The 20,638-nt window shown below is 38.8% G+C and overlaps 1 protein-coding gene across 8 annotated transcripts in view; it reads right to left on the bottom strand.

The window, feature by feature from the left end:
• Positions 1-11,337, bottom strand: part of LOC100650960 (fat-like cadherin-related tumor suppressor homolog) — a 499,821-nt gene extending 488,484 nt beyond the window's left edge. For all 8 annotated transcript variants that reach the window (XM_048406896.1, XM_048406897.1, XM_048406901.1 and 5 more), the window contains exon 1: positions 10,925-11,337. The gene's annotated coding sequence lies outside the window, so the exon portion shown is untranslated. The remainder of the gene's footprint in view (positions 1-10,924) is intronic.
• Positions 11,338-20,638: the final 9,301 nt, after the last annotated feature.

Here is a 20,638-nt window from a genome sequence, read left to right as displayed (position 1 = left end):
AACGATACGCAATGAATTTAAAATAATCGAAACGATGACTGGTAGTTTCCAGCCACTGCGATATTCACGATCCTAGTGCTTGCTTTATAATCTGTTTCCTCTTGTAGATTGAATCTGAGTCAACGTCTATTAATTCAATACGGTTGTTCAATTTTCTGTATCGAATCTAACTATGCTATGAATATGAGATAAGAATCGCTCTCTAAACTCAAAGATAATAAAAAAGATTTGCACGGACGTGTGTTCTGTTTCACCTTGTTATCGAGTTACAGAGAACCTTTCATATAAATTTACGTAGCACTTTCATAGTTCTTTATTTCTAAAACAAATATGAAAAATTATTCCATTCGTGTAGCACTCGAGAATAATAAAATTCAATAAATTTCCGTAACACAAAAACAAGTCGTACCTATAGAACATCTATTTATACAAACTTATTTCCTTACTTTTTCATCCTCTACAAAAAAAACTTACTCTAAAATAAATCACCAATATCATACAGCGATTCATCTAGGGCTCATCAGAGGTAAAACCATCTCCGCTTAATCTTTCCAAAAACTGCATCAATTTCCGTAATCACTATAATTTCATTAATACACAATCATACACAATTCCTCGCTTATTTTTATTACATCCTGTATAACACCAAAAAAGTTAAAACTGCAAAATTACCGAACGATTTGCCTAAAATTCATCCAAGATTAAATCGGTTCCATTATTAGTCCGAAAAAAGCGTCGTTAAATTTCACGATTATGCAATTAAATTGTAACGAAGTTTCATCACGCACGAAACCGAGATTTGACGTAGACGGTGTCTCTCGGTCGGCTTCGTGCGTGTAAGCTGGCGTAAAGAGCACGCGAAGTGGTATCGCGCGAGTCGTACTTCCATACACGGGACGCCGTATCGCGTGTATTATAGAAATAACGCGAAACTTCTTCGCGGAACACGTAACTCGACTAGTAGGGAACAATGCCGGCGAGTCTGACGGTACTAGGCCGGCGTATCCGGCGAGTACCTCGCGTGTAAGTACGAAGAACGCACACGCGTGTGCGTACCAGAGAAGCAAGGTAGCTCAGCTCTTTCGTTCCCTCGTATCGTTACTCTCGTATCCTTTGCTTTTATACCGGCACTTTATGACCGACGATAAAATTCGCAAACCGACTCAACAAACAAAAGCGGGCATGACGAGGTGAGCGTCTCAAAGAAACCAATAAAGTAGATTTCCCCTGTGGCCGTCCATTGTCGATTTCTTAGGATCGTCATGTCAGGAATCATCGTCTGAAAGCGCGCGTGAAGATTCTTCTGTTGCGAAGATTAGGAATTATTGGATTGTGTTGATGAATCGAAATCGAATCTGTATTGATAAGTAGAAACTAATCTGATCACGATTAAAATTTTTTTTATGAAAAATGCGTACAGTAAACTCCATCTATATGAACTTGTCGGACGACAAGTAGTTTGTGATATATAATAGAGGGCCACATATTCTTTCCATCGTCTATTTACGATTTTTCGTCCATTTAATTCGACACTATACGTATAAGCTCGTACAAATAAATGAAATTCATATAAACGGAGGGTACTATCTAAAATTTGACCGGGAAAAATCGTTTAGAAATGAAAATAAAATATTCTTCATAAAAATGCTACACTATTTTATTATTTGATATAGAATTTGTTCGGGCGTGTAAAAACTTGGACGATAAAAATATAACATAGCAATGCATCCATAAATGCGAAAAGAGATCATAAAAAGCACCATAAATTCCCTACAAAGGACGCTTATTCCATCTCTCCCTCAATTACATGCTCCGACCTATGTACCGATACCATCCACAACAAAAAAACAATCACATATCTCCTACATGCTACTACAAGTTTATATAAACCCAACGGTTCTCCGAAGAATCCATTGTATTCGCCAACACGTTCATGGCATCACCCACTGCTTTCGACCTGCGATAATAGAGACAAAATGGGGGAAGATCCCTAGGCCCAACAGCTTAGCCCAACCAACGACGAATTGAGTCGTCCAACCTACCGACAAATTCTTTCCCCTCCGCTCCAGCAATCATCACCCAACTACGTGTACATACATATAACGAAACACACTATCCAGATACCTCGCGTACTAAGTATGTACATCATCGTTCCGTGATTTACTCGCAAAACGCTGGTCGTAAAATGAATCGTAAACGATCGTAAGCTGCTTCGGTCCGGTAGGTAGCTACATAGAGAAGCATGTACGCGTCTCGAAAGCGTGACAAAAAACGGTGGCAACGAAAAAAGCTGACCGGTCTGTCGAGCGGCGCTCGTTTAACCAAGAAACACCGAAGACGGTTTCGAGATGCGGATCGTTTACGTAAGGCGTTCCACTGGTATAAAAACGGGCGAAGGTAGCGGCGAAGATTAGCGACATTCGTATCATGGCGCATACCTACTCCAGCGGCATGTACCGAATTAGAGGAGGAGCTTATTACCGTGGCTGTAGCTGTGCACTCTATAATCCAGCCGCACTTTCCACGACTGTAGATAACTGTATAACAAAGCGCCAGAGCCAGCTACGCGTCTCTCTCTCTCTCTCTCTCTCTCTTTCTCTACAACGAGACATGGTTATTGTTTCTAATTTAAAGCAACGATTTCCTGTCGCGCCGAGTAGAAACTAGACGCCACCGTGTTAAGTCGTTCGTGTACGCTAGGTGAACGGGTGACTGGCTCGGTTCATTCATTCGTTTCCTCGTTCGTTGCGAGGAACGAGGTTACGTGGGTTATATAGGGTCAGCTATGCGTGCAGAATACGCGTAGGCTTCCTCGGAGTGGCGGTCAACGACTCTGTCGCCGATTCCCTCGACTTTGGCAACACGGCTTCGCGTGGCAGACGTCTGCGACACGACGAATCAGACACAAGAGAATGAATCGTAAAGCACTTGCTTCACAGCTTCTTTTATATGGGTAACGGTCGTCTCAGTTGGTGTTATATATCGCGCCTTGATGGTCGGGATAGTGATCTAAGCGATTTGTGTCGGTTTAAACGCAAAGCCGAGGGAATTGTAGGAACAACTAAGGAAGACGTTTATACGACGTAGGATATTTGGTGTGAACTGGGAAAAGGAAATATGGTATCAAGGTATCTGAATCATCTACTTACACAATGTTACGGTGTAGATAGTTTGTTCATTCAGGATAATTTAGTAAGATTTTAATGCATTAATGTTTGAAACTGATTCTTTCATTTAGACGACAGAAAATGTCAATGATTTTACAAATACAAATAATTTAAAAGGTAAAGAAGATTCTAGGTTCCTTCAGCCAAGCAAATTCTCCTTACAAATTTCAATGAATATTTTATCTTATGTACAAAACCTCAAGCGAGAAACATTCTAACAGATATACATTGCCAGTCAAACGTAAGAAGTGGTATGGAAAGAATAGAACCTGACAGACGTCACTTTTTCCAACACTTAATTAAATATGCAATTACGTGTGTCAACTCAAGTACACTGTTTCCACGTCGGCAACATACCTAGCCTAAGCTATCCCTGCGTAAATTGACTACAAAAATTAGGAAACGCTGAAAGAATACAGATTTCATATACCGCTTGAACGACAATAAAAGGTATTTGAGTAACCGAAAATTCAACTATTTATGGAACTGTGGGTTTTAAATATTCCTCGTAGCAACGATCATCGGCTGAGTGAGAGAAACGTCATCTCTGTTCATTATGAGGAGAGCGATCTCACGAGCGCCTCGTAATAAGGCGTACTCGGTGCGAAACTGGTCGAGCTATTATCTTTTTTTTTTTACGACACGACTACCGACGTCTTCGCGTCTGCGACTGAATTGGTCCATCCAGCGAGCTGTATTCGCACTTCTTGCTTTACCTTCATCGCAGACCAATTTTCAACGATCTGATTTTGTTGCGAACGATAAGAGGAACAAAACGTGAAACGAATAAGAAGCAAAAAGGAGCGAGACGAAGATAGAAAATTGAAAGAAAGAAGAACGAAAGGAATATAGAGAAGCAGGAAGCGATAGATAATAGAAGATGGGAAGCGGAGACAGAGACGGGTCTACGTAATTTCCAGGTTATTAATCAGCTCAGGAGTTCTAGCGCATTCCCATTTGCGATCGTTTCGTCGCACATCCCGTGGACTTAGCTTAATAATCGCAATACCGTGCTAAGCCCAGATTACTTTAAGTGCTTCAACATTTATCTGAAACGTACTTTTACGAAATATTCATGCCGGGAGTGGCTCGACTCCGAGAATAGCGGCGGAATTAGTTGATAATTGTTGCATAGGTAAGAAAATTGCAGAGTTGGGTTATATATAATACTTTATTAACTACACGTTTTACAAGGTACGATATATCTCGTGCTGACTCGTGCGGCTACCAGCACGGAAATACCGAGAAAAACGAAAAAAAAATGGCGGTTCTCGGATACGAGCAACTGTCTCGAATAACAGTAATGTTCGTATATGTATAATCTCGAAACAAAAACGCTCTTTAACAATAATGGAAAACGATCTACCGGTTCTGCAACCAATTGTAAGAAACAAGATTAGATCCAGGGGGAAGTAGGCGAGACAGACATTTACTAAATCGAGTATTTATGGAAGGATTGAGGATTATAGTTTTCGTGACTCAGTGACTTTTATTATATAGATATAGATATAGATATAGATATTATATAGATTATATATTATATAGATCGAAGCGCATGTAAAACAGGTCGTAATAAGTCAAAGAACATAATTAAATAAACAACGTGAGAATGGATGAAACCACGGTTAATTTGTTTAATATGTATCTCAATTAACTAACGTATTACGAATGACAAATTAATTAACACAATTCATGTTTAATTATATGCCATTAATTTTGTATACATTATAGCGAATGACGTTCAATTAGTACATGTTATTGGATGATACATTCTTCAGGGCATTATCGCGAATTACGTATATCGAAGTTAATTAAACTTGACGAAATACTCTGTCACATTTCAATCGAAGAAAAACCTTCCGACGCTGTTTATTCAACGTCAAACTATTTCTATGCTATATTAGAAATTAATAGCTATGAATACAAAAATCGATGAAGAATATATCTTCTTCATTAACATTCCACGCACAACGGCGACGACAAGAACAAGAAGAGTTAGAAACAATACCAGTGCATCTTATAGAGAAGAATCTATCTTACACGTTACAATATCTTTTAGGAGCTCCAAGTATAGCTCGGTAGCATATAATGCATAAGAGCTCGTGAAATGCACGTTTCATGCAAAATATTCCATCTCGTACCTTCAATTTGTACGAGCTTCTTACGAAAAAGGCAGCAAAACGATTTCATATTTCAGTCACGTCTATACGCACTTTACGTTCCGATTTTCGATCAATTTTTTTCTGAAAAAGAAAAATGCGTACACCTAGCAAACGCATTGTCCGTGGCTGTATCTCCTATTGAATACTTTGTATACCTGTTGCAAAACTGAGCACAACGCTACGTCACCTATTCAACCGAAACGGTCTTCCATTCTTCGCGGTAAATAAAAAGGAAAAGCAGTGACGGCTCGAATCGAATCACGTCTACCTTTGAGACCTCTTCAAAATTTCTCATAATGATTATCGAAGTCACATTTTTTCGGAAAAATATAAATGAGATTATACATTCATAAATGTGTTCGGATATTTTCGTAAGCTACTGTATGTTACAGGCAGATATTAAAAAAAAAAAAAAAAAAACAAACAAACAAATAAGAGACAAAGAAACGGTGGGTATACGAGATTGCTGAGACCAGAAAAATTCCTGCTAATGTTACGTAGTTTATAAATGTTAACGAGAATGTAAGGTGGCAGTTTTCTCCCAGCGAAACCATGCACGTAATCGTTATATCGTACACCATGAATTTCCACGTTTTCTGCAATGCTATTAAAGCCGGTAAATACGCCAAGTAATATTTCATTTCCGGCAGTTTCCTCGATTACGGTCAAACGTATGATGCTCAAGTATTTATTATTTCTTTCCGTATAAAGAGGACACCATGTATTACGTTCGAACATTACTCGCGAATTTTTTAACTGTTCGTTATATCCTAAGAATGTCATATAACGCATTCTAATTCTCTGGATAGCAATACCACTTCGATGGTAATAACTATAATGTCTCGCGGATAGATCGAATTAATTCTAGTAAAATTACTGGTATTCGCTAAAAAATTGTATTCACTGAATTTTTAGCGATATTTGGAGAATTGCCTACATTTTGCCATGTTATATGTAACCTACTAAAGTTTAAAGATTAAATCTTGCAAATATTAGGAGGATAACAAATAAATATGTTACCTGCATATATTATTATCTGGCATTCATTTTTATTGTACGTGCAATCTACTATAAATATAATCTCGCATAAATTCACAAAATTATTTCAACACTCTTATATTTAGTTTCTTCAAAAATATTAAGAATCGTAACCCAAGTGTCTTCATATATTATCAAACGACTAAATTTGTAAGATGTAAAAATGAATCAGCAACGAAAGTAAAATCCATGTTTGACCAAGTTACGCGAAAATAAGGCGCGAAGGAATGGAAGTTCGTTAGAATATTAAACGGAAGGTTGCGCGACCGACGGCGTTGAACCATAAAAGCGTGTAAAATATCGATCTCGACGGCGTTCTTAATCGAGCCGAAAACTTCGTTACAGGATATTCAATGAACGTCGAACAATCCATGGAACTCGAGGCTAGGTTAGACCACGTTGCTCGTGCGTCAGACATTTCTCTATGCTTCGAGCATGCATTTCAAAAATCCATCTTTTTTCCACCGATGCACGTGTCGCTGTTTGGTCCTCGCCTTTTTCATGCTCTGGTTACGATACGAGTGGAGGCGAGTTTACTTCAGATTGCACCGGCCTCTTACAAGCGTTTAAAAGCACGATACGAGATCATTCGAGAACGTAGTACGAACTATAACAACGTCTGATTTGAAATTATTCATCGTAGCAACTCCACGTATGAAAATACAATTGAACTGCAGCTCCGTTTGAGAAAGAACATATCAACTTCAAAGGACGCATAAAAGGAAGCAATTTTACATATGAAAATACAATTGAGCTGTAGCTCCATTTGAAAAAGAACATATCAATTTCAAAGAACGTATAAAAGAAAGAACCAATAGAGAATTGGAACAAAGCAAAAATAAGGTGACGATAACAGCGACAATCAATAGCCTTGTCCGCGTCGTGAAAGAATATATATTACTTCAATAAAAATCAGAATCTCGATCGATTAAGACACGAAAAGAATGGAATAACCATTACGAATTCGAGCAGAGCGTTTACCACTCGTGTTTCTTTCCTTCATAAAATTAGCCTTTGTCACTTTCGGATCAGCACTCTCGAGAGGCTGAATCGAAGACCGTGCCAGCTGTTCCCGTGTATTAGAGCCGACCCATCGTTGCCGTCTTTATACACCAGCCGAGCTTCTACTCAACCATTTATTTATTGTCTTGGTCGAGTTTACGATACCTTCTCTTCGCTTTTTTATTGGCATCGGTGTTTTTTACGAATCCTAACCAACGCTTTCACCTATTTTTCAATTCTCTGAAATTCGATCTATAGGTACAATTTTCCTTCTCTCTTCTCTTCCATTTGACGAAGTTAATTTTTATCTAGGCAAGTAGCCCCGAGAAATGTCACGATAAAACAGTGGAATCGTAAAATACCTGTCCTACCACTTTTTCATTTCTATAGATTCGACTGTTAAACCGACCAGGTCAATTGGACATCGATTCCGTCGTCACGAATGGACTGTATTAATCAGCGGTTATCTCCGATGCTTGGTTGTGTCCATTTGAGCAACGTTTCTAGGACGGATAATGGATAATCGTCGGCCACCTGTCCCTGTCGTAATCCCACGAGGTGTAATTAACGAAGCCTCGTTAACATGCGGACTAAGACAAGAGGTCAAAGCACCCGTGGAAACTACGTACGTAGCTTTTAACAACGTACCGTGGATCCCTGCTAATAGACGAAATAACCGACAATACAATTTCGAAGTAGATTTCTCTACGGTGAATCTTATCGTTGGACAAATTTAGGTGGTGCCTGTTTGCACGCAAACATATCAGTCAGTTAACCAAGAACAATATCGGATAAAGACAACTGAGAACGAATACATGACAATTCCATTTCTGTTGGTTTTCTGATTTTGAATGGGAGTAGTTTAATATGATACAGTCAAAAGCTTGTTAGGTTCAAAGATGTTATGACAACTGATATTTTTGAAACTTTCAAAAGGACAAAGAAAATATATATACTTCACTTCAAAATAATATTATTTTAATATATATAATATTGAATTAATAGTAATATTTAAGTAAAAGTATAAGTTATTTGATAATAAATAGAATAGGTTGACAGTATATTGCATTTTAAAATTATGTTTCTATTTTTATATACAGTCTATGTAAATATTCTGCTGTGTTGAATTTTATGATATTCTCTAGTGGTTCGTAAAGTGGCATGCACGCGTTATCACGTCTATTCAGTTTTAAAAAACAGCGATACATAAATTCCTGATCAGATACATAAATTGCTATTCTAGCTCAATGTTACTGTTAAAATATACAAACTTGCCGAGCTTATCAGAAATTGGTTGCAAACGGAGAATTATGCTCTCTATTGAAACATATTGCTCGAAAGTAATTGGACAATTGTGTAATAAAGCAATTGAAACATCAATTGATCTACCGTATTACGTATAAATCAGAGAATTGAACATGTTGACTTTTTTATTCTAGACATTTATTGCGTTCTTTTAAATTATTCAAGAATATGATTTAGCTGTTTCGGCCAACGAAACGATAATTACTTGATTGAAGTCACAAACGATATGTGTATAACAATCAAAATGTTATTATACACGAAAAATATCTGATAATAATAAGTTTATGAGATACAGGGAAAATCAAATCAAAGAATATTACTCAGGTCCAACGTTTAAACTATTGCGTTTCCATGATTAAAACAAACTATTTTCCTACCCAACATTAACCATAAAGCAAAAAGCTAAACAGATCAATTTTAATAAAACCACTTTGGAAAACCTTTTTTCCGATTCCATGCCAATTTTTTGAAAAACGAACTGGTAGGTATATTTTTTGTGACACTTGAAACCACTGGACCATTTTACGTTTATCACATATACAAAAATGATAAACGATCCTAAAAATAAAATTTTGCAATATCTCTCCATCTACATGTGACTTTAGAATATATTTATCCATTTGAAGTTTAAACAAAATTATTTTCTCTGAACGTCGAAACACGAATACAATTTATCTAAATACATACATATTCAATGGTACGATCTATGTAGCTTACGATAATATGCTCGAGTGGCGACTTTTAAACGTGCGTACAATTCGCGTTTAAAGGATAATGAAATATAGACATTCTTTTACAGCTACGATCTATCCGCTTTAAAACGTCGTGGTTCCGTCGTTCCGGGCGAAAGAAAAGTTTGCTCATCGCCTGACGAATTCCAATGTTTCTTGGCTGCACGACGCGTTACACGGTAAAAAAAATGTTTTTTTCGAGAACTGGTTTTTGAAACTAAGAAACTCGTTCCGACATAATAGAGTGGCCCCGAAGGATTTCAACGTCCATGGAAAGGTACACATTCGTTAAGCCTTAACACGGATCGGTCTCGCCGTCCGTTAATTTAATGCGAATAAATATCGCATCTATCACTTTCTTTCCTCCGCGACTCCTCTCTTTCTTTTTGACTCTCACGAATGAAAAAATAACATTCTTGATGATAAAACAGCACAAGCATCGTAAAATAACACTAACCCTCGGGAGATCCTGTGCATATTCGTTTAAAATTCTTCCGACTGCGTCAATGTTATATTTTTATCTACGCCCTTGCATTTTTTTATTCGAATATCAGAAAAAGCATTATTAAAAATTTCATGTAACTTTACTTTCTTTTACGTTCTCTTTCTTTTTATGATTATTTTTACGAGCAGCACAAAACAACGAGCGAAGTAAACGAACGACCGAGTTTGTTGACACTGTATACGAGACGAGCACATTCTCGATGCCCTTAGTAAAAACATGGCATTGCTAAGGTTCGTCAAGCCAAACAAATGGTTCAGGTGTTCCCCTAAATCTAAAATTCCCAGAATCGTCAGACACCATCTGCGGCGCAAAATGGAACAATGTTTGTTGTTACAAAATACGCCCCAGGTCAATTTTACGATTAAAAAGAATTCACCGCCAAACAAAACGTATACAGATGTTTACATTTGATACTGGATCAAGATGTCGGATAAATTCAACGAATCGGAGTTCTTCTAATTTAACGATTTGATATTCAGTCGAGGATACACATATGTCACAGTTTTTGATTGGTCACTCGAGTTTGCCATTGATCATAATGAAAATCGGTTGTCGTTATTTTATTATCGAAAAATCTACCATCAATACTTTTGGCTTCTTTGTAGCAAGTTTCGGAGTGCACGAAATAAGAAAAGCGTAAATTTGACGAAAGCTTTGCACCGAAAGAAGTTTTACTACAAAACGTTTTGAAATTGTTAATTTTCTTTCCCGCGCCATAAGACTGTGGTATAGTGGATCGACGACGCCATTTTGTGGCATATACGCGATCGAATATTTGATCGATAAACTGAACGCCAAGAGCATTTCAAAATAAACATTCTATCAAAACAGTTAGAGATCACCGACGATTAGAACTACGCACATCGAAATCAAGTACCGATCACGTAATCCAGACACTTTACACAGAATATTTTTGCAAATGATCCCCCGACAAGTGGGTTGAGGTGATATGTATATCCTTGACTGTTTTTACGTTCGAACATTTCGAGACACTTGTATGAATGCGAGACGCACCTTTTTGAATGTCGAGCTTCGATCTGGCTGCTCTCTCCCTCACGGTTCTCGTCACGTTCCGATGCTTCAGATTCAGGTAATCCAAATCGAGGTAGTTGGTGGCGAACAGACTCGAATAAAACGCACCGTCCGAGTCTCACAAACGCGTGTTTCAACGCGTCGTATTGTGCTCACTGAACTCACTCGAGTTGCGTACACGCGGTCGAAAAACGAAATTACCGCATGTAATTCGTTTGTTTTCACTATTACACCGAATTTTCACTGTACGTCGAGGCCGTGCACCCGATATCACACGCGATCAAAACAAAGAAAACTACGACACACCGGAGAAGGCCGTCTCCACGTGTAAGCCGGCGACCACTGGAAAAGAGCGTCCGTCACGTCGGAGCGGCAAGCCGAAACTAGCGCGCCGCGCGGCAGTCAACGAAGGCGAGCCTAGCAGGCCTTTCTCCCATCTCTCTCGAGCGCCAACTCTCCTTCTCTCTCTTCCTTTCTAGCACCCTCGTTTCTCTTTCCCACCGTCGCACCGTTGCTCTCTGTCTACTCGGTGTCCTCCTCCCCTCTACGGACCCAGAGTTCCCCTTCACGCGCAATCCCTTCCTCTTTGCACCGTGTTCCACAGCCGACGACGATCCCTTCTCCACGAACGATCTTTTACACAGACCAGCCAACCCGATCCCTTTTCCAGCCGAGTCCCTCTAGTCCGGCACGAATATCCACATCCACCGTGTGTACCGTGCTCTTTCGTTCTCCCCACTTGGGAGAACCTCGGCCACGTTATGCACCACTGCACACAGTGCACGCAACATCGGGAACGATACTCTCTCTGGTGTACGCGGATCTCACCAACGCCGATCGACCTGATATTCGGAGTTTTGATGAATGGATGGCCTCTGTGTGGATATGGAGAATATAAGTTGCTCCATATAACATGATTCATGACGCTAGAGTGAGACGAACGGGTAGGTAGCACGAATTCGAATTAGGAACATGTTAAAGTCTATTTTTCGATTGTTCAGTTTTATTTCAGTGTTCGTGCGGGTAAAATAATTTGGTTCGAAATAATTTAGTCTTCCATGTGATTTTTTTCTATGAATTTAATACGCTGTATGGTATAATTTTATTCGGCAAAAATTTTTATCTCCAAATTAAAATCAGTTTCTATGGTGTACGTTGGTATAAAATGTACTCTCATGAACTCTTCTATTCTTCTATGACTGAAAGGGAAATGATTGCTCATAAAGAATGAAATAGAAATATAAATTTCGTTTAGTTTATTCGATTGCGTGCCCTTTGAAAGAAGAAAACAAGTTTGAATATGAAGCTGTCATGAGATCGTTTCATCATCAGTGAAATTTAGTACGGTTTATATCATGTCGACATACCATTTTTTTCAAAGTGACAACATCGTACCGTCGCAATACGATATTTATAGAGGTATTATAAGTTATAATTTTTAAGAATCCCGTAGCTATCGATGTGGCGCCAGAAAGGAGTTCTTTGTATCGTACCGCTGCGTATCAGTGTACTTATGATTACAATATCTTGACGTTTCGAGAAATCATCGATGGCTAACGTTAACATCTGCGAGCGATATTAAACAGTTCCTTTGTCCATCGACCAGATGTTTGAATCGTTAACTGTCAAATTTACATGTTAGGAAATTATTCTATCTCGTGCTGTGATTTACCGAGCAACTTTTACTTAAGTTCTGTCATTCAGTAAAGGAAAAGTTGTAACAAGAAACATTTGTATAATACGACTTACACGTATCGAAACGTCTGATCAAATAATGTATGCTAAGCTAATGTAAATTGGAAGCGAGGTAATAATAACAGTTTCTGTTTCGAGAAATTTTAAGTAAATTTTGTGTTCATTAAATCATCTTCAGAAATTTTGCGACCTATATCTTGCATGACTAAGAAAGTTTTTCGACTGTCTCTTACCTTCGGGCATTTCAGAACTAGTAGAAGAGTCTTAAACTCTTCGCTTGTTTTTTGGACAGCCAATTTGTAAGCGAAAGAATCTTCAGAATCAACCAAAGTCTGTCTCTCTCTTCCTCTCTTAATCATAACCATTATTTATAACCTCAATTTTCTTTTTATTACTGTCCTGTGTTTCCTTAGTTTTCTCTTATTTACTGCCTCGTTAGAACTGCCTTGCAACCAACTTATCGTATTAACAATGGTCACGCGATTCATCGACCAATATATTGTTCGCAATATAAAGTTCGAATAGCCGACAATTGTCGTTGATTTCGTTAATACTTTGAAATTGATAATGCAGAATATTGCTTTGATTAAAGCTTTAACACTATTTAAATTCTTTCACCAATAAAGATTTATGTTTTTATGTAAGATTTATGTAATTTATATGCAAAGCCAATTCTTAGAAAATTTTATAGCAAAGATGATATCTTTATGCGTCTCGGATGAACAGATTTGGAATTTCAATGTTATTCATTTCGAAGAAGGAATACGATATTTATAGTAGTTAAAATATTAGCTCACTCGTTGCTCGTTCCAACTGTTGCATTAATATTTTTTGTCTGTCATTTGAAAAACGAATACCGTTTATATTTTTCCGTACCATAATCCTTGATTGTTCGATCTCGTATCTCGTTAACGTACGTGAAATTTGATTTCGATAAATCATCGTTATCCTGGTGTGTGTAGTTGATAAATAATTTTGAATGAAACACGAGCTACTATAAATGAGCGAATTAACTAACTATATCTTACACAACAGGAAGATGCATTCACGAACGTAATCTCGAGTTTCCAAATGTCTCATTTACGGTGTCCTTTATACTGGTCACCGCAACACCTATCGTGAACACTAGTTATAGACACCGCGAACGATGGTAAATTGCGTCCGGATCTGAACAAACACGTGACCACGATACTATTTACTCCAGTAGTTGGTAGTGACTAGAGTAACGGACCGGCCATGTACCAGGAACTTGCAGGAAGGGTGTACAGATCAAAGACCCCTATATATTTCTCTCGTTTCCTCCTGCTTCTGGTTCTCAAGTATCCCCGCTCATTGCTTTGAAATTGTGTTGGGATAGCGTTGCTTGCTCGGTCACAGCCAAGTTTTCCTGGACGCATTCCCGTAAGTGTTTCTTAAAGCGAATTTCCGTTAATTTTGCCCCGGTGAAAGATGTGAAATCTTACGATGATCACGGTTCAAGGTTAACGATCGTTGACATACACAAAGTGCTGTAAAGTTGTAAATTAGTGTGATAATTATGGAATTACAGGAAGCTGATACATAATAATATTCCCTTAGGTGGGAAACATTGTAGAATGCTTATTAGGACAACAGCGTGGGATCCTGCGTGGCTTTCCATACATCTTCTATCCCTCTAGCGGTCGACTCGTTATCCGACCAATTTGGCAAGCGAAAACCTTCTCGCTGTTTACGTGGAATGCCGGCTGGCGTTCCTGTAGCAGCAACACATTCGGAGTAGGGAAGCAGTGAGATGGCCTGGAAAAGGAGCGAGCCGCAGAAATAGGGATGGAATGGGATGGACAGCTGGCAGGAGGGTGAGAGAAGCGGTTGGATTTCTAGAGGTAAAGAGCGGTCAAGTCGGACGAGCCCAAGAGAGAGTCCAAGAATCGGTCGGCCATGGCACGACCAGCCGCGGTACATACTCAAGGTTATCAACCTCTAAGCTTCCATTAACTACTGCGCTGTCAATGTGTGCGACCCTTGTCCGCATATACACGTCCGAAGGGTCATACCCATTCCCTGGCATTTTACCCTCGGTGCCCGCAATTTTGCGGTCCTAAGCAAGCCGACTGATTGCATTGCAAGAATTTTTATCCCGTTCGCCGAATGCGCGTCATTTGAGTATACAGATACGTTCACGTTCAGCGATCGCGTATTATTAATTTGACGAGGACCTGTCTTAATGGACCCATTAAATTGTTTGGTTCGTTCATTGGAAATTGATCGCTCTGATCGATCATTCCAGCATCCATAGTCGGTATGATCACGACCATCGTTTTTACCTGTATTATACATGGCTATAACTTCAGAGAATGTTGAGGAACGGTCATTTTTCGTTGGACCTGTTGGATTTTTTTTTTTTTTTTTTTTTAATGAACGGTTGGCTAAGATGGTGGTAAGATACATCGGTTCGACGCAGAGGGTGGCGCTAACAGGTTCATCTCTGGCGCACAATGAGTCATGCCCGATCGTAAAAACTAGTCCGGTCAAGCGGTGGGAACAAAATATACTAAGACATAGGCTGGATCCAGATTCGTCTCCGAGTCGAGAACAAGCCTCTTTCTGTGTTTCTATTGCTTAAATAATGTATGATATAAAAAGTTACATATATGTATAAAGTATATGGTACATATATATATGTATATATGTATATATGTAAAAGTATACATATATGTATAACACTGCTATGGGTGGAAGAATATTCTTTTATATGAAATATCTGGCGGCTTAATAAGTGGAAGAAAAGTAGGTTGAAGGTTACGCATCTGCGTCGATGTACTTTAACATTTTCATGAAGAAAGGGTAAGGTAATTTATACAGCTTCTTCATAAATGATCTTGTTGAAAGCAAATCAGCTACAAAATCAACTACGAAAAGCAATACTAAATAGAGTTTTCTGGTTTGTGCGCAACAGTGCGGCTCGCTCGGTATGGCTCGATCTTCGATCGATTCCAGAAGATCTCGTCGGGATCGTGACCTTCGTTGGGTCATTATGGCCGTCATAAATCATTCGGCGAAATTACATCGCAAGCTTGCGTGATGAGAGAATTACTCGTCGGTGTATAAGAGAATATTCGCCATGAAAGCATACGAAACAGTCTCCTTGCCGGTTCCAGCTAAGATTGTACAAAGTCCCGAAAGATTACCCCATTAAGACTATCGATTCGATTTCTGTGTAAAGGTAAATACGTACATTTGGGGAAAGCTGTAGTGACTCCGCTCGTAATCATCCAGGTCGAATTCGAACACGCGATGCACATCCTTACAACGACGAAACGAAAAAAAAAAAAGAAAATCAAACCTCAACATTAAGCGCCGTCCGATAATTTTTCGGTATAAATGAAGTAATATCTTTATTACTCTTAACTAACCTCTGATACAGGTATGTTGTTGCGCTTGTATAGAAAATGATGAAGACTGATTAATTTATCGTTGATTAGATATTTGAATACCGTAACTGATTAAAATGGGCGGCAGTGTAATCAACGTTAACATTACGCGCATTAAGATTTTCATCTTCACCATGGGATAAAAATAGCAGTAGGAAATAGTTATGCCGCATTTGACTAAGTTGCAGTGGATTTTTACATCTGTAAATCATAATTTATACAAATTTTAATATATGTATATCCGTCAGAATATATATATTTTTAACATATATACACAGTAGTATACATAATTAAATATATATATATTATATAATATAAAATTGTTCATTTGTAAAATTAGCTAATGACACGATTACATTATTTATTTAATTTAAACGAAATGAGTATCTTAGAAGCCAGTGCCAAAATTCCAAGTTCACGATTTTAGATTCCTGACTAGCCTGGGATTTCAAATTTGGAGTTTTAAATGCAGGTCTGAAATCTGAAATCATGGGTTTGAGGCTCAAGGTTTTAGATCTAGATTTTAGTATTCTGACGTCTCGGTGTTGGAGCCTGTGATCTCAAAATTACAACGTGAAGTTTCGGTCCAGGATTTGGAACCGGGCCCCGTATTTAATTCTAGCTCCGTGTTAAAACCAAAATAATCCAAACCCAAAATAATAAAGAACAAAATTTGCAAACTGAGAATAATGAAAATCCTCGTTCCGAAGACCGTGTGATTTCCATGTTGTTTCTTATGGAGCTGAAGCGTTGGGGTTTCAGTTACACGAACCTTGGAATTCGCGTTTCAACTCTTCCATTCCAGGATCATTGAGTTCGGCCTTGTAGTAGTCGTGTGGCGTCTCATGGATTTTGAAGTGGCACTGACCCTTGGTTTCCCGCAGTTGCTCTTTCAGCGAAGAAGTAATGGATTTCGTGGTTTCACGGAATTACGATGATCCGGAGTGAGCCTTACGGCTTAGTGATTTTCGGAGCTTGGAGTCCAACTCAACAACCATGATGTTCAAAATTCCACCGACGTATTTTGTTCTGAAGCTTGTATTATCTTCTATGCTGTCCTCGATGTCATGCATACACAAAACTTTCTAACGAGCAAGTTATCGATTATTACTATCATCAGATGGAAATTTGGTAAGCCTCTGACTGCATTTTCATTTTATCGAAGCTTTTACTCCTACTTAGCCGCTAACTAATGTTACGAATTTGAAATGCATTTATACGAACGAGACATTTAAGCATCTTCTAAGAACAAGCTTTTTATCTAACTTATAGACAGGCGTAATGTATATATAATGTATATACGGCAATTTCTATATCACTTTCCTTAGTGTAACAAGTTTTTCATCCTCGCTAAAAGCAATATACGTTCTAGGCTATTTCGAGTATCTCGTTCAACGCATACTTGATTACATTATTACCCATTTTCCGGAGTCGATCGGCTCTCTCGTTTAACGATCGTAGGCGACCGAACGCACCCGCTCTTTTTCCCCATGTATCCAATTTGCCAATCTTTTGATTTCGGATTGAATTAATTTTTGTTAATCGTCGATTCGTTGTAATGCGATTATAGTAATCGATTGTCGTATTCTGGAATTCGTATATACGGCGATCACGTAACGTTTCAGTGACTGCTAACAAAACGAATTGAGTAGAATGTCGATTAAAACCGTAATTATTGTTGTCAACCACAGGATTTGATAGAAGCCGAGACGTCTTTCTGTCTCTGATGGCCAGGTAAAATAAACCGATGGTTGTGGTTCGTAGTTGCGATTGAACGTGGATAACTTAAAAGTTTGCCGACAGTCGCATATTCGAAAGAAGTTAGTTGGATTTGACTGTATTCCACTGTTGGATTGACTGTAGATACAAGAGGAAATAAATGTTACATGGAATGCTGTTCATTGGAAACGAATCTGACGTAATTACACATATTCTTGTTGTGATCTCATTATTTGAACGATAATTTGTGTACGGTTTAATTATTCAGATTTATTCGAACCTACAAGTACGTTTATCGTATGGCAAAACGAGACAGGTTCTCTCTGTTTGTATAGGAATACGAAGATTATTACCTCACTGTTCGTACTTTGTCACACGTATCACGATTGTAACAGGATTGTATCCTTTGCATTGTAAATGACTGGCGGATCACAAAAATAAAGCACCGTAGATTTGCTTTGACGCTTTCGTCTGACATGAACACTTTCAAGCGAGATAAGTAACCGAGGGGAAAAGACGCCAGTGAAAAAGATTCGACCTCCGTAAGATATTCCGAAGACGAAACCCTATGTCTCAGGGTGCGTACAGGTGGAAAATACCGATAAAAAGTTTCTTGAAAGAATTATGAATCCCAATGGTGCAAAGATTGTAGGTGTGAGTGTAAACCGGTCTCGTCCGTCCATTCATTCACTCGTATCCTAGCTACCTTTTACAGGAATTCCATTGCAAATATTTCAATACACGCCGGGATAGTGGCTCATGGGACGACCTTGTCCCATCCAGTCTTCTACTCCCCCTCGTATCATTTCCATCATATATCAAGCATTTGCCACGGCGTACATTCCTATCGCGAACGCACCATCGTTCCTCATCCCCTTCGCGTTTTGCGTCCCTCTTACGAAGAGGAATCTGAAGGCGAGCGAATGATCGGGGTACAAATCAAGGCGAGTCTCGTTCAGTGTGATCGATCGCTCGTGAAAGACTTTCGTTCAAAGCTTCGCGGAATACTCGTCGCGACAAAAGAACGGAGAATGATCGCTTTCGCGTTCGAAATTATTCTAAGCTCGTCGAGTCACGCGACGCCCTATAGTTTCTCGCTCAATCTCCATTCAAAGGGAGACTCGTTCCAGGAGGATTTCACCCTTCCTGCAGGTACTCGAAGCGATGGTTTTGCCTTGAGAGGATTCTTTAATTCGATATCGTGGAGTTCACTTACAAAGAACCGCGAAAGCGTGACTAATTTTCAGTGGTTTCCTTCCTTGTAATTTACTACTGCTGTTACATCGACCCGATAGAGAAATGTGCTTTAGCGACAAACGATTTCCGTTAATTTTTTAATTTTAAAATTAGAAAATAGAAAAGAACGAAGAAGATTTGCATCGAAAAGACGTAACAGTAATTACAATATTGAAAGTACCACAGAATCGTATATATGTACAGTAACTGAATATATTTTATCCTCGTATTATAACATGTTGATGTGCGCATAAATAATCGAATCGTAACATTTATCGTAAGTTGGAAAATGTCATAAAATAACAAGGTAAAGCAATATATAATCGTTTTAAAGTTACTACATGTGGGGAATAGTATCTAATCGACCGCGACTGTCATCGGCCACCTTACTTTATATTCGTTCTTGTATCGTAAATAAAGGAGATTTTAGCTTTAATACTCAACTAGCCCCCAATTATGATGTTTTAATACACTATAACATTTAGAACTTTTTTATTTAATAAAGAAATAATTATGCCGGATGTTGCAGCGCCATGTAATAAGTACTTATGAAGAATAGTAATCGGTCAGGATTTAACGAGATTTCCAGTTGTTATGGCGAAATTAAATTAAAATTGTCAGTTACGATTACTATTAAATATATACAGTAAAATTTCCCCTCTTGTGTCATTCAACGACAATCCTGTCTAAGAAGTTTTTTTCAAGATAGGAAATATTCTCAAACGCAACAGCGAAAACCTGGATGAGGTAATCGACACTCGTATCAGTGTTGCAACAGAGGGGACAATGCGAAACAGAGGTGAAAGCAAAGAAATGGACAAATCAAACGCGTTCAGGTAACGTTTTACTTGGTAATCCAACTTGGGCTCAACTCTCGTAGTTAGTTACAATATTAATCAAGGTGTTACACTTTCTGTGATCCACGGACCAAATTTCAAACAAATTATCCCTGGATCTCGACGGACACGCAGCCAGTGGCATTTTATAAATGATCCCCAGAGAATAAGGAATTACGGACATTAGTAAGGGGTTGTCAACGTCTCCCGCTCAACCTGCTGCACCAGGTGCCGGTACCGCTTCGAAGCAAAGCGAATTAAGCGGTCTTAAACGCTCTTTGATACTGCCGTCGACGAATTGAATTATTTTTCAACATGGCATAGCCAGGCGCATCGATGCCTTAATTTTTAACGGCGTTTCGAACGACCGTAATAAAAATCATGCTCTCCGCCATCGCCATCGCTATCACTGACACCATCTTGACGCGAGGAAAAAAGCAAGAGAGAGAGAGAGTGAGAGAACGCAACCGGTGCTTGAAAAGAAATTTCACGCGCCTCTTCCACGATGATCTGTTACACCTCTCCTATTAACCGGTGGACTTGTCGAGACCAGTGTACACGTCCACTTTAATCTAGTTCGTTTTCCACTTTGCAACGGCGTCTCTCGACCGATAATACTCCTAGATAAAGAATAATTACCGGTAGCTATGAGCCGCGCGGAGTCTATCTGTTTAATGCGTCGTAAAAATTCCCTTTAACGCAGTTAATAGTACGGTTATAGGTTATTATCGTCCGTGTAAATCTTGAAAATTTTAATAATGCCGCGAAACGTGTGATTAAGTCTGTCTCCTCGTTGCTTC

This window comes from Bombus terrestris, chromosome 6, assembly GCF_910591885.1.
Source record: "Bombus terrestris chromosome 6, iyBomTerr1.2, whole genome shotgun sequence".
Taxonomy (NCBI): domain Eukaryota; kingdom Metazoa; phylum Arthropoda; class Insecta; order Hymenoptera; family Apidae; genus Bombus; species Bombus terrestris.
The sequence above is the reverse complement of the archived record's forward strand: the minus strand, read 5'-3'. Positions and strand labels throughout refer to the sequence as shown.